At 56.9% G+C, this 14496-nt stretch overlaps 1 protein-coding gene across 6 annotated transcripts in view; it reads right to left on the minus strand.

The window, feature by feature from the left end:
* The window catches only part of LOC146822366 (uncharacterized), a 164776-nt gene extending 150635 nt beyond the window's left edge, over positions 1–14141 (minus strand). For 2 of the 6 annotated variants that reach the window (XR_014963267.1, XR_014963265.1), the window contains exon 1: positions 13850–14040. The gene's annotated coding sequence lies outside the window, so the exon portion shown is untranslated. Of the gene's footprint in view, positions 1–13849 lie in introns of all 6 variants that reach the window. The other 4 variants (XR_014963266.1, XR_014963264.1, XR_014963268.1 and 1 more) reach the window with 4 other exon arrangements.
* Between the last annotated feature and the right edge of the window lie 355 nt (positions 14142–14496).

The raw sequence follows: 14496 nt of genomic DNA on the forward strand, positions 1-14496 counted from the left end.
GCCACGTTCCAGCGGCTGGTGAACAAGGTCCTGGCCGGACTCGAGGAGTTCAGCGCGGCGTACCTTGACGACATCGCCCTATTCAGCTCTCAATGGCACGAGCATCTCCAGCACCTCCGACAAGTACTAATGGCCCTGCGCCAAGCAGGCCTAACAGTGAAAGCCAGCAAATGCCAGCTCGGGCAAGGCTCCGTGGTCTACCTGGGGCATCAGGTGGGCAGCGGCCAGGTCGCCCCTCTCCAGCCGAAGATCGACGCCATCAAGTCCTGGGAGCCCCCCACCACGCAGACAGAGGTTCGGGCCTTCCTGGGCCTTACGGGGTACTACCGGAGGTTCATTAAAAATTATGGTAGTATCGCGGGGCCCCTCACAGAGTTGACCTCCAAAAAGCTCCCGAAGAAGGTGCAGTGGACCACCCCGTGCCAGCAGGCGTTCGACGCCTTGAAAACCGCCATGTGCACCGCCCCCATACTCAAGGCCCCCGACTACTCCCAAGAGTTTGTGGTCCAGACCGACGCATCCGAACACGGCATCGGGGCCGTGCTCTCACAGTTCGACGACAAGGGCATTGATCAGCCCGTAGCCTTCATCAGCCGAAGGCTGCTGCCGCGAGAGCAGCGTTGAAGTACTATAGAACGAGAGACCTTTGCCGTAGTCTGGGCCCTTAAGAAACTACGGCCCTACTTGTTCGGAACCCATTTTCGAGTGCAGACGGACCACCGGCCCTTGCGGTGGCTAATGCAGATGAGGGGGGAAAACCCCAAGCTACTACGATGGTCCATCTCTCTCCAAGGGATGGATTTCACGGTTGAACATCGCCCCGGGGCGGATCATGCCAACGCCGACGGCCTGTCCCGGTTCTTCCGCTTCGGCGAGGAGAACCCCCCAGTGGATGGGTAGTTCTCCACGCCTTTCAGCTGGGGGGGACGCGTGTGAGACCGGCCTCATGGCGTTGCCCTCTCCATCATCCAGCCAACCTGCAACCACCCTCAAGACACGACATCTCCGACTCCGGACGCCCTAGCCACCCCCGCTCCGCGGGCCGGCCAGAGGCCTGACAGACTCAACACCCTACCACACATGTCCAACCGAGGGAGTGGGAACCCTCGAGCCAGGCCCAGAGGCGCCAGCACAGTCACACCTCGGGTCGCCTTCCCCGGGAGGACTCGATCGGCCACCAGGCCCCTGGGGAGCAGGCGCCTCCCCTGCCGAGCGTCTGGGGTCCCTCCCAGACCCACCTGAAAAGACTAAAGGAGTGAGCGGCAGGAAATCCCGTCACCCCAGTCCCCCCTCTGCGAGGACTCCGGACTTCAAAGAGCAAGCGGAGTATAACAAGGGGTGCCGGAGGAACGAGAGCAGAGAAGACCTGGAACCATCCGAGCCTGCAGACGCTGTCGCGGCTCCTGAATGCTGAAATCACCTGGGCCTGCTGAGTGACTCGCGGCCTCTTGCTATTGAACCATCTGAGCCCTGCGGACGAGGTCGCGGCTCCCGAACACTGAACCACCTAGGCCTGCTGAGTGACTCGCGGCCCCCAGCTATTGAACCATCTGAGCCCTGCTGACGGAATCGCGGCTCCCGAACTCCGACCACCTGTGCCTGCTGAGAGACTCGCGGCGCTCCCCTTGAGGACGACTCGGTAAGAGATGGCCCAGAGACACGACACCCTCCAGCTCGAGGATTGTGAGCTTCCGCAGGGTATTTCGCAGAGACACTATCTTGAAAGACTGTCCCGCTACCCCCATTCCCCACGACCGATTTGTGGTACGGTGTGCCACTACTGTACTGCTTGCATTTTGGATCATAAAGATCCCTTGAAACCATCGATAAAAGAATCTATCGTCTTACAAAGAATACGTGTGGTGTCACTCTGTTCGTAGTGTACCTCAGGGTGTGCGCGCCTGGTTCGGCCTACTTGGGAGAGGTGGGTCAAAGGGGTGGGCAAGACGTGTATCGAACCCCCCTCCGGCGAACGCCTTTCCAACACCCACGCACACATGACACAATTTACAGCAGGGTGCAGAGAGACTGTTTTCGATTACGGAGCCCGCCTGGGCAGTCGAGCGAAGCCAGGTGAAGTGAGTGATAAAGGTCTCTGCTCACCACAGGTACTGACTGTAGTAAATTGTGAGTTGTGATGCAGGCAGTGACTCTTTACCGCTTATAGTACATTGGACACAGCTTTTGGATCTAATACTCAGGAAATCACAGTGACGAGTGTGCACATGGAGTTTAAAAATTCGAGCTCTGTCTCTTGTGCGTGCGGGGTAAACCACGTAACTACACAAAAGATCTGAGACCTTTTTCAATGAAGTGCAGTGTGTTCACAATGTAAAAGCACAGCTTGAAGTTTGAGCAGCTCGGAGTTTTCAAAACCAGCACATTCAAGAGCGAATGGTCTGTAGTATTTCCTTAGATCACGGGGCGGACATGGAGCTTTGAACACTCCCAGCAATGGCAGGTTGGAAACTGTCTTCTCTCCTTCTTGCTTCTACCAGACTTTAACCTTATTCACCCTTCTGATCCTGCCCTCCACCCTTGGGCCTCTCGTGCTGAACCCAGGTCGCTCTCCTCCCCTCCCCCACGCTTGCAGTAAAGTACTCTGATTTCTTTTGTCATGCAGTTCTTGGGCCCCTCCCTTCACACTTTGCTTGTCGTCTGTGCTTGATGGCTCCATCTCTACTGTCTCAACCAAGTCTACATCAAAGCCCTTACTTTCCCTGCGGGGCTGTCGTGCATCCCACAGACCCACCCCTATTGCTTTCATTTTCACGTGCCTCTAATTTCTAAACCAGTGCCTGCACTACTCTCTTTTCTCCCCCCCCCCACCCCTCCCTGGCTCTGCATTTATTCCTTCAGAAGCACCCAGGAATCGGAGGCCAGAAAAAGAAAACAGAAGGGGCAAGTTTACTAGAAGGCAGGATTGCAGGGATATATTTACCACAAACTAAAAACCTAAGCCTTACTGTCTGCGATACGGTATCACCAAAATCTTGCACTTGAAACTATGAGAGGCTTTATATACTGTTCTGTGCAGCGCCAAGCATGAATTAAAAGCAGCACTGGGGCGCTAGACTGAGGGTGTTTCTTTATGTCAGGACAAAAGTCATCCATTAACATCTGCTACGTGATGCGACCTCACGCCGTCACAGAGACTATAGCCAGGGCCACTGGAATTATGGGATTGAACGTCTGCGGCGATTTTCACTTAATTATATATTTGCCGCATCTGCCACATAATCCATCATCTGCTGCATAATACCCAGATTTTAACAAAAACAACATTTGTTTCTAGCTCAAACGGTTAAAAAAAGTACTAAAAATTCGCAGTGGAAGCCTCTTTGCAAAGCTGGACCGGTCACCTTTCTGTTGCTTATTGCTGTATTTGGACGTTCAACCTATACTAATGAGTTGCAACCAATGCCCACAGGGTGTCACCAAGCTTAAAAATTATGAAATAATGAATACAATTACAAAATGAGCGGCATTATGTTACATAAATTTGCTTTTTCTTGCTGCATAATTTACTCAACCTTGCCACATAATTGTGTCCTCTCTTGCCACAATTCCAGTGGCCCTGGCTATAGCTCTGGTGTGACTGACAACAGGCGTGCCTGCAGCCATTTCAATATCCTACATTTTACCTAATTTACAACATTAACAGGGAAGTCTCTGAAAGCTTTTCTTGTCCCTACTACCCCCTGCAAACACTATTAAAGTTAGGGTTAATAACAGTGCTCCTGTGCTGTTTAGCAGCTTACTGATTTTTTTAGGTAGCTCTTATTAAAATGAGTTAACCTTTAAGTGAGCACTACTACTCTTGCAACATTAGGAAATGGAGGACCAGAAAAATAAAACACTTCAAGGATCACACAATGTGGCTAAGTGGTGGTGAGTCTGGGTTAGAGGCTCAGTACCCTCATTTGAAGCTGATAAGCCACAGTCCTACAAGAGCCTGGTGCACTGCACACTAAGATAAGGCAGGTTTGAGGAATGGTTACCTCAAATGTACCGGGAGGGGTAAATAAATAAAGGTGCAGGTATGGCTGGAGAGTGTGTTTATGCGGTGCATTGTAATGGGCTTTTTAAAAGTGCACAGAGTAAAGCGAACATAGTAATGTAAATGTGTCCAAATAAATCCTGCTTAGAGTAGATAGGTTGACGAGGCCCTCTGTTGCTTCACAACAGCATGACTTGTGGCTGTCAGGCTGTAAATTCCTCTCTGGGCCTTGAAGTCTGTCCTTTGTGTTGTGCTGGCCTTCTCTACCCTATGCCCTGGATTCTATATTACAGCTACATCTTGCAAGGGAGCGGTGCTTGAAATGGCACTACAGAGATATGGTCTGTGCCCCGAGGCATTGAGGAAGGATTGTCGTTGGAAAGTAACCCTGTGTAAAGCAAGTGAATACACTAAATGTAGAAAGTCCTATAGAAGCTGAGAAACTCAGAAAGAGCTAATGTTACAAACCTCTCCGGAGATGCAGCAGAACAAGTGAAATTGTTCTTATGCTGTGTGCTTTACATCAGAAATCACAAAATGCCAACTACAGGGTGTTCCTGTCAAGCTGCCGCAGACTATTTCTTTAGGATGCTTCGATAGAAGTCTCTGGTGCAGGAAGGATTCAGGATTATTGAGTTTTCCACATGCTCCGAAGGGCACTTCATTCCCTAACTATGCTTCTAGGACTGCCTGTGTAATGTTGGCAAGAATTCTACAGGATAGGCCTAAGTGTGACCCCCCCCGCCCCCACCCACCCCAATCTTGCCGTTATGTATCACAATGTCACAGGTTGAGTCTTCCAAATGAAAACCTTACACACTTTCAGAGATGATGCTTTGATCTAAGTGGGACTGAAATCTGAAGACCCGTCCCTTAGTAAAAAAGGAATTGTCTCCTTCCCTTCCCAGGACCGCTAGAAAAGTCATGCTTTCCTGGAGAGGACACTCCAAGCTAGACACAATCACAGATCGCCATCATATCCACCCCTGACTATCGCCTGAATCTCAAATGCTTCTCGGGAAGCAGCTTGGTTCTAGCCGATATGTGTCTGCAGGAAGTGCACGGCCCCACCAGTCTAAGGGGCTGCAGGAACGGTCCCGGAGCTTTGCCAACAGGGGGCGCCCCCAGTGACCCCATCACCAGTGCGGGCCCTGTGGGGCTGAGCCCTCCGTACAGGTCGGCGCGTCTCCCTTCCTTTACACGCCACTGGCTGATGCTGGCGTTTGAAGGGAGAGGCACTGTGAGACCGGCCTCACGGCGTGGCCCTCTCCATCATCCAGCCAGCCTGCAACCACCCTCAAGACACGACATCTCCGACTCCGGCCGCCCCAGTCACCCCCGATCTGCGGGCCGGCCAGAGGCCTGACCAACTCACCACCCTACCACGCATGTCCAACCAAGGAAGCGGGAACCCTCGAGCCAGACCCAGAGGCGCCAGCCCAGTCACACCTCGGGTCGCCTTCCCCGGGAGGACTCAATCGGCCACCAGGCCCCTGGGGAGCAGGCGCCTCCCCTACCGAGCGTCTGGGGACCCTCCCAGACCCACCTGAAAAGACCAAAGAAGTGAGCGGCAGGAAATCCCGCCGAACCCCCTCCGTCACCCCCGCCCCCCTCTGGGAGCCCTCCGCACTTCATAGGACCAGCGGAGTATAACAAGGGGTGCCGGAGAAACAAGGACAGAGAAGACCTGGAACCATCTGAGCCTGCGGACGTCGTCGCGGCTCCTGAACGCTGTACTCACCTGGCCTGCTGAGTGACTCGCGGCCTCTTGCTGTTGAACCATCTGAGCCCTGCAGACGAGGTCGCGGCTCCCGAGCACTGAACCACCTAGGCCTGCTGAGTGACTCGCAGCCCCCAGCTACTGAACCATCTGAGCCCTGCTGACGGAATCGCGGCTCCTGAACTCCGACCACCTGTGCCTGCTGAGAGACTCGCGGCGCTCCCCTTGAGGACGACTCGGGAAGAGATCGCCCAGAGACACGACACCCTCCAGCTCGAGGATTGTGAGCTGCCGCAGGGTATTTCGCAGAGACACTATCTTGAAAGACTGTCCCGCTACCCCCATTCCCCACGACTGACTTGTGGTACGTTGTGCCACTGCTGTACCATTTGCCTTTTGGGTCATAAAGATCCCTTGAAATCATCGATAAAAGAACCTATCGTCCTACACAGCATACGTGTGGTGTCCCTCTGTTCGCAGTGCCGTTCAGGGTGTGCGCGCCTGGTTCGGCTTACTTGGGAGAGGTGGGTCAAAGGGGTGGGCAGGACGTGTATCGAACCCCCTTCCGGCGAACGCCTTTCCAACATTTGGTGGCAGACGACGGGATCCGAGCCGACACCGAAAGAGAGCGTGCAGTGAACGACTGACGCACTACCAAACAGAGATGGAAGGAGAAACCTCCCTGGGTGCCGCAGGTACCGAAATAAGCTCACCGTTCCGAGAGGATCAATTGGACTATTACACGCATAGGGAACTAAAACAGTTTTGCAAGGACCTTGGCATCGCTACCACCGGACTAAGCACAAAGGAAGACTTCCAGAAAGTACTGAAAGCCTGGGTCGAGACGGGGGCGCCCCCGACCCAAACGGAAGGAGACTCTACCCATGAACCACCAAGCACCCCGGCGAGAAACAACGGGCCAGAGGGGAACCTGTCCCCCGAGGAACTAGCGGACCGGGAGAGAAGCCGCAACCACGAACTGGAACTGGCAAAACTAAAAATCGAGGGAGAGATAAAACTGGCAGAGAAGAAGTTAGCCGTCGAGCAGTTACGGCTACAAGGGGAACTCAAAGAGAAGAGACTCCAAAGGGAGCACGACGAAAAGAAACTCCAGCTAGAACATGAGCGCGGCCTGAAGGAGATTGAGTGGCGGGCTAGACACGAAAAGTCACAGCCACCCGGGAATCCACCGCCCGCTCCCGCCGGGGAAACCAAAGTTCACATCCCCAAGGATGTGGTAAAGGAGTATTATAAGAACGATGATATCCAGCAGTGGTTTAAGGCCTACGAAGTCGCCATGACCTCTCATCGAGTCCCGCAAAAGGATTGGGGGGCTGGCCTATGGGGCCGGTTCTTAAGCGAAGGAAGGGACACTCTGCTCGATCTGCCCTCCGCGGTCATGAACTCCTACAGCCACATGAAGGAAGCCCTCGTGGGCCGGTACGGACTCACCCCCGAAATGTACCGACAACGGTTCCGAGATTGCAAAAAGATACCGGGCACCACGTGGGTCGAATACGTGAACTTTTACAGCCGCGCCTTGGACGGTTGGATCAAGGGCAGCAAGGTCTCCACCTTCGAAGAACTGTTCGATCTGATCGCCTGGGAGCATTTAGCGGCCAATTGCTTTATAGAACTGCGCCAGCATCTCCTAGACAGTAAACTTACCGACCCTCGGAAGCTGGCCGCTGAGGCTGATCGTTGGGTGAACACCCGGGCCACCCGGGGCCCCGTGGGGGACTACGGCCGCAACAGTCAGGGTCCCCCCCGCCAGAGGGGCGGAGGGAACCACGGCCGACCAAGAGACTTTGCCGGGGGGTCCTCCACCAGCCCCCCCAGCAGCGGGTTTGGCCCAGTCTCCCGCCAGCACCGGAGCCCCAGGACGACCAGGTCCACGAGCTAGGATCACCTGCTTCCGCTGCCAGCAGCCCGGTCACTACGCCAATGACCCCCAGTGTCCCCAGTATCAGCGAACCACGACGACCAACCCCACGGCCCGGCAGATGGCCTCCGTGGCTCTGGGGGAAGAAATGGAAGACTCCGAGGAATGGGAACCGGCGGCCATGGCCCTGGTCTCCCTTGGTGATCGTGAAATGGTCCCCGGGACACCCTTGCCCGCCAACACAGAAAAGTACCGACAGCGGGTGACCATCAACGGCCACCGAGTCGAGGGCCTCCGCGACACCGGGGCGAGTGTCACCGCGGTCCACCGCAGCCTAATTTCCGAAGACCAGATCCTGGCCGGGGCCCTCTGTCCGGTCGTATCCTCCGACAATTCTGAGAGCCTCTGCCAGATGGCCCTGGTGCCCTTCGAGTGGGGAGGGGTCTCCGGAGAACTGAAGGTAGCGGTCCGGACCTCGCAGCCCGTAGACTGCCTCCTGGGCAACGACCTGGAGAGTTCCCCGTGGGGGCAGGTAGAACGAAGAGCCCACCTGGAGATGATGGGCCTACCAGAATGGGTCTGCGCCACCACGCGCTCCATGACCGCACGATTGCCTCTCTCCAAGGGCGGTGAAGCCCTCTTACCGAACACTATCCCCGAGAGCAGGGACCCCCTACCAGAACCAGACCACCCTCCTTCCGAGGGGGAAGGAGACACTAACCCAGGGGAAGGACCGGAACCTTCCGCCCCAGAGGCCCCGATGGAACTCGAAGAACTGCCCGAGTTGGCCCAGGGGCGCTGCGAAGGGGGGCCCTCCCGCGAAGAGTTCTGCCAGGAACAGACCACTTGCCCCTCCCTCGAGGGACTTAGACAACAAGCCGAAGCCCAGGTCGCCGGTGACCAAACCGGAACCCATTGGGTCTATTGGGACAATGGCCTCCTCTACAGCGAGCAAAAGTCCGCAGAGCTAGGCGCAGCACGAGTACTGGTGGTACCCCTGCGGTTCCGGAGCCTCCTCCTGGGCCTGGCCCACGATGTACCCTTGGCAGGACACTTAGGCCAAGACAAGACATACCAGCGATTGGTGACACACTTCTATTGGCCCAAGATGCGGGCGAATGTAGAAACACACTGCAAGTCCTGCCTCACGTGCCAGGGCAGTGGGAAGAGTGGCGGAAAGCGCAAAGCCCCCTTACAACCATTCCCCGTTGTGAGTACCCCGTTCGAGCGGGTCGGCATCGACATCGTGGGACCCCTGGACCCGAAGACCGCCCAGGGCCACAGATTCATCCTTGTCCTGGTGGACCATGCCACCCGCTACCCCGAAGTCATCCCCCTCCGCACCGTGACGGCTCCCGTGGTGGGCCGGGCTCTCATGGGGATCTTCTCCCGTGTCGGATTTCCCCGCGAGGTTGTGAGTGATCGCGGCACGAACTTTATATCCCGCTACATGAAGTCCCTGTGGCAGCAGTGCGGAGTCACGTATAAGTTCACGACCCCCTACCACCCCCAGGGCAACGGCCTGGTGGAACGCTTCAACAGAACTCTAAAGGGAATGATCCTGGGCCTCGAAGAGCCCCTGCGCCGGAAGTGGGACATCCTCCTCCCTTGCCTCCTGTTCGCGTACCGGGAGGTTCCCCAAAAGTCTCTGGGGTTCAGCCCCTTCGAACTGCTGTACGGACATCCCGTCCGAGGGCCCCTGAGCCTGGTCAAAGAGGGATGAGAGACAAGCCCCCGGGGGACACCCCCTGATGTGTTCCGCTACATCCTGGCACTCCGCAACCAGACGAGGAAGTTTAGAGAACTTGCAGAGGCTAACCTCGAGGCCAGCCAAGAAGAAATGAAGCGCTGGTATGACCAAAACGCAACCCTGGTCGAGTTCCAGCCGGGCCAGCAGGTTTGGGTCATGGCTCCGGTGAAACCCTGCGCCCTACAAGACAAATGGACTGGTCCCTTCAAGGTGGTCGAACGGAAGAGCCAGGTCACGTATCTGGTCGACGTACAGTCCCCACAGAACCCCCTCCGGGTCCTCCACGTAAACCGTCTCAAGCCCCACTTTGTACGGACAGAATTGAGTTTGCTACTGGCCACCGATGAGGGGGCAGAAGAAGACACCGAACCCCTGCCCGACCTCCTGTGCACGAAAGAACTGGACGGGTCCGTGGAGGGAGTGAAACTGTCGGCCACCCTCACTCCCCGACAGGCCGACGACTGCCGCCAGCTGCTCGGACAATTCGCAGACCTCTTCTCCCTCATTCCAAGGGTGACCGACTGGTGTGTCCACGACGTGGACACTGGCGACTGCCCGCCTGTGAGACACCGAGCCTACCGGGTGCCTGACCGAGTCCGCACCTGCATCAAGACCGAGGTACAGAAAATGCTCACCCTAGGAGTCATCGAGCCCTCCGACAGCCCCTGGGCCAGCCCGGTGGTTCTGGTCCCGAAGGCGGCCTCCCCAGGGGCCGCCCCCGAACTAAGATTCTGTGTGGACTATCGGGGGCTCAACGCGGTCACCCGCGCAGACGCTCACCCTATTCCCCGAGCCGACGAGCTCATCGACCGCCTGGGGGCCGCCCAGTTCCTCAGCACTTTCGACCTGACCTGCGGATACTGGCAGATCGCTCTCACGGAAGGAGCGAAAGAGCGCTCTGCCTTCTCCACGCCAGATGGCCACTACCGCTTCAGGGTCATGCCGTTCGGAATGAAAAACGCCCCCGCCACGTTCCAGCGGTTGGTGAACAAGGTCCTGGCCGGACTCGAGGAGTTCAGCGCAGCGTACCTTGACGACATCGCCGTATTCAGCTCTCAATGGCACGAGCATCTCCAGCACCTCCGACAAGTACTAATGGCCCTGCGCCAAGCAGGCCTAACAGTGAAAGCCAGCAAATGCCAGCTCGGGCAAGGCTCCGTGGTCTACCTGGGGCATCAGGTGGGCAGCGGCCAGGTCGCTCCTCTCCAGCCGAAGATCGATGCCATCAAGTTCTGGGAGCCCCCCACCACGCAGACAGAGGTTCGGGCCTTCCTGGGCCTTACGGGATACTACCGGAGGTTCATTAAAAACTATGCTAGTATCGCAGGGCCCCTCACAGAGTTGACCTCCAAAAAGCTTCCGCAGAAGGTGCAGTGGACCACCCAGTGCCAGCAGGCGTTCGACGCCTTGAAAACCGCCATGTGCACCGCTCCCGTACTCAAGGCCCCCGACTACTCCCAAGAGTTCGTGGTCCAGACCGACGCATCCGAACACGGCATCGGGGCCGTACTCTCACAGTTCGACGACAAGGGCATTGATTAGCCCATAGCCTTCATCAGCCGAAGGCTGCTGCCGAGGGAGCAGCGTTGGAGTACTATAGAGCGAGAGGCCTTTGCCGTAGTCTGGGCCCTCAAGAAACTGCGGCCCTACTTGTTCGGAACCCATTTTCGAGTACAGACGGACCACCGGCCCTTGCAATGGTTAATGCGGATGAGGGGGGAGAACCCCAAACTACTACGATGGTCCATCTCCCTCCAAGGAATGGATTTCACGGTCGAACATCGCCCAGGGGCTGATCATGCCAACGCCGACGGCCTGTCCAGGTTCTTCCGCTTCGGCGAGGAGAACCCCCCAGTGGATGGGTAGTTCTCCACGCATTTCAGCTGGGGGGGACGCGTGTGAGACCGGCCTCACGGCGTGGCCCTCTCCATCATCCAGCCAGCCTGCAACCACCCTCAAGACACGACATCTCCGACTCCGGCCGCCCCAGTCACCCCCGATCTGCGGGCCGGCCAGAGGCCTGACCAACTCACCACCCTACCACGCATGTCCAACCAAGGAAGCGGGAACCCTCGAGCCAGACCCAGAGGCGCCAGCCCAGTCACACCTCGGGTCGCCTTCCCCGGGAGGACTCAATCGGCCACCAGGCCCCTGGGGAGCAGGCGCCTCCCCTACCAAGCGTCTGGGGACCCTCCCAGACCCACCTGAAAAGACCAAAGAAGTGAGCGGCAGGAAATCCCGCCGAACCCCCTCCGTCACCCCCGCCCCCCTCTGGGAGCCCTCCGCACTTCATAGGACCAGCGGAGTATAACAAGGGGTGCCGGAGAAACAAGGACAGAGAAGACCTGGAACCATCTGAGCCTGCGGACGTCGTCGCGGCTCCTGAACGCTGTACTCACCTGGCCTGCTGAGTGACTCGCGGCCTCTTGCTGTTGAACCATCTGAGCCCTGCGGACGAGGTCGCGGCTCCCGAGCACTGAACCACCTAGGCCTGCTGAGTGACTCGCGGCCCCCAGCTACTGAACCATCTGAGCCCTGCTGACGGAATCGCGGCTCCTGAACTCCGACCACCTGTGCCTGCTGAGAGACTCGCGGCACTCCCCTTGAGGACGACTCGGGAAGAGATCGCCCAGAGACACGACACCCTCCAGCTCGAGGATTGTGAGCTGCCGCAGGGTATTTCGCAGAGACACTATCTTGAAAGACTGTCCCGCTACCCCCATTCCCCACGACTGACTTGTGGTACGTTGTGCCACTGCTGTACCATTTGCCTTTTGGGTCATAAAGATCCCTTGAAATCATCGATAAAAGAACCTATCGTCCTACACAGCATACGTGTGGTGTCCCTCTGTTCGCAGTGCCGTTCAGGGTGTGCGCGCCTGGTTCGGCTTACTTGGGAGAGGTGGGTCAAAGGGGTGGGCAGGACGTGTATCGAACCCCCTTCCGGCGAACGCCTTTCCAACAGGCACCGCATGCGCAGGGAGTTATGACGGGGTGTGCAGGGAGGGATGCCAGTTCATGCTGAGGTGGCTGTGGCGCTGGCAGGGTGGTGCCACAGTTTGTATGGGCAGAGAGAGGGGCAGAGGTGCGCTTTGGCAGTTAGAAGTCGAGATGGTAGGTATGTGCAGTGAGCGGACCGGAAGTAGACGCTGTGTGCAGTGAGGGACTTGGGGTGTAAAACATCTATGCAGTGAGACCTGGAGGAAGGAGTAGCAGCAGGTGGATACAGTGGGAGGCTCGGGACTCGGCAGACGGTGTGTGCAGTGAAAGGCTTCAGATCAGCCAGTGCACGTGTTCTGCGAGAGGCTCCGGATTATGTGTACTGTGAGAGGATCCGCAGTAGACTGTGTGGGCAGTGAGGTTCTTGGGATTACACGCTGAGGATGTGTGCAGTGAGAGCCGCAGGAGAACAGTGTGTGGCTTAGAAGCAGGTAGTGCGTGCACTCCGTGCAGTGAGAGAGCATGTCATAGCACAGGGAGGGGCTCCGACTCTGGAGCAGATCATGTGTGCAGTGAGGGGCACCTGAACAGATCGTGTGCAGTGAGGGGCTCCCGAACAGATCATGTGCAGTGAGGGGCTCTCGTGTGCAGTGAGGGGCTCTTGTGTGCAGTGAGGGGCTCCTGAATAGATCGTGTGCAGTGAGGAGCTCCTGAATAGATCGTGTGCAGTGAGGGGCTCTTGTGTGCAGTGAGGGGCTCCTGAATAGATCGTTTGCAGTGAGGGGCTCTCGTGTGCAGTGAGGAACTCCTGGGTAGATCGTGTGCAGTGAAGGGCTCTCGTGTGCAGTGAGGGGCTCTCGTGTGCAGTGAGGGGCTCCTGGGTAGATCGGGTGCAGTGTGGGGCTCTCGTGTGCAGTGAGGGGCGCCTGGGTAGATCGTGTGCAGTGAGGGGCTCCTGAATAGATCGTGTGCAGTGAGGGGCTCCTGAACAGATCGTGTGCAGTGAGGGGCTCCTGAACAGATCGTGTGCAGTGAGGGGCTCTCGTGTGCAGTGAGGGGCTCTCGTGTGCAGTGAGGGGGCTCGTGTGCAGTGAGGGGGCTCGTGTGCAGTGAGGGGGCTCCGGACTCAGGATCCGACCTTTAACAGCAGGTCTTCCGAGTCCTGGGGTTCAAAGAAAGGGAAAAGGCTCACCTGTGTCGTGTCCTTTGAAATCAGGGCTGCAGGCGCCTTCTTCCGGCAACAAACCCACCCCTGCCGGAAACCCATTAGTTTTCTCCGTAGGTAAGGCAACGCCCCCGACGCCCCTTAATACCAGCCGCCACGAGCACCAGTTACATAACACAAGGGTACATTCATTTTTGTTAGGGGGAGGGTAAGCGATTCGCCCAGAATCACAGGAGATGGAACAGACGCCGAAACTGCAACCTGGTCTCCCAGCTCCAGAGTCAGCTACTCAGACCCTTACGCCACAATTGCATCGCAGACATAAGGGGGTAACAAAACCCCTCTCACTCAGTACCTTCCCCGGCTCCAGTCCCCCCACACCGACAACTCACCTGCAGCAGATCACACGGCGCACTCACTTCACGCAGCAGCACTTCGGAAATGAAAGTAACTCCCTGGCTGGCATCCAGGGTTTATGTGGTCGCCCCACCCCTGCCATTACTAGTGACGTTAGAAGTGTGGCATGGGGATTGGGGAGGGGTCAGACGGGGGCAGCCTTAGCACACCTTCCAATCACCCCCACCCGACACGGTGGTAAGAGGTTTCAGGACGGAGGGATAAGGGGCGGAGCCTACAAAATAGTTTGTCTTTATTAAAAAACAATTCAGGAATAAGCGTTAACTTAAGATGTCATTAAAGATACATTGTATACATTAAGGCCGAGCTTCTAACACGCCCCCAGCCTCCCTCACTCTCTGATTGACAGGCGTGCGTGAGCCCGGGTCATTTCGAAAAGAGGAACAGAGATATGTTCGGCGGCTGCTGGGGGTGGGGGGAACAGGGACAAGAAAAGCTGAAAACAGACCCCAGAGAGCGCTTCCGAGGGCGGATATTTTACCCACTCACAGCTGCAGCTCTGCCAGGGACAGTCCAATACTCCTGGCTGTGAGAAGAGGATACAAACAAGCATTGACGCTGTGATTACAGACTGTAAAGCATAGCTGCCAAGGGTTCAGGTTGCTGTGTGTGACATTTTCAT

The sequence above is a fragment of the Triturus cristatus genome, chromosome 6 (genome assembly GCF_964204655.1).
Source record: "Triturus cristatus chromosome 6, aTriCri1.1, whole genome shotgun sequence".
Lineage (NCBI taxonomy): Eukaryota > Metazoa > Chordata > Amphibia > Caudata > Salamandridae > Triturus > Triturus cristatus.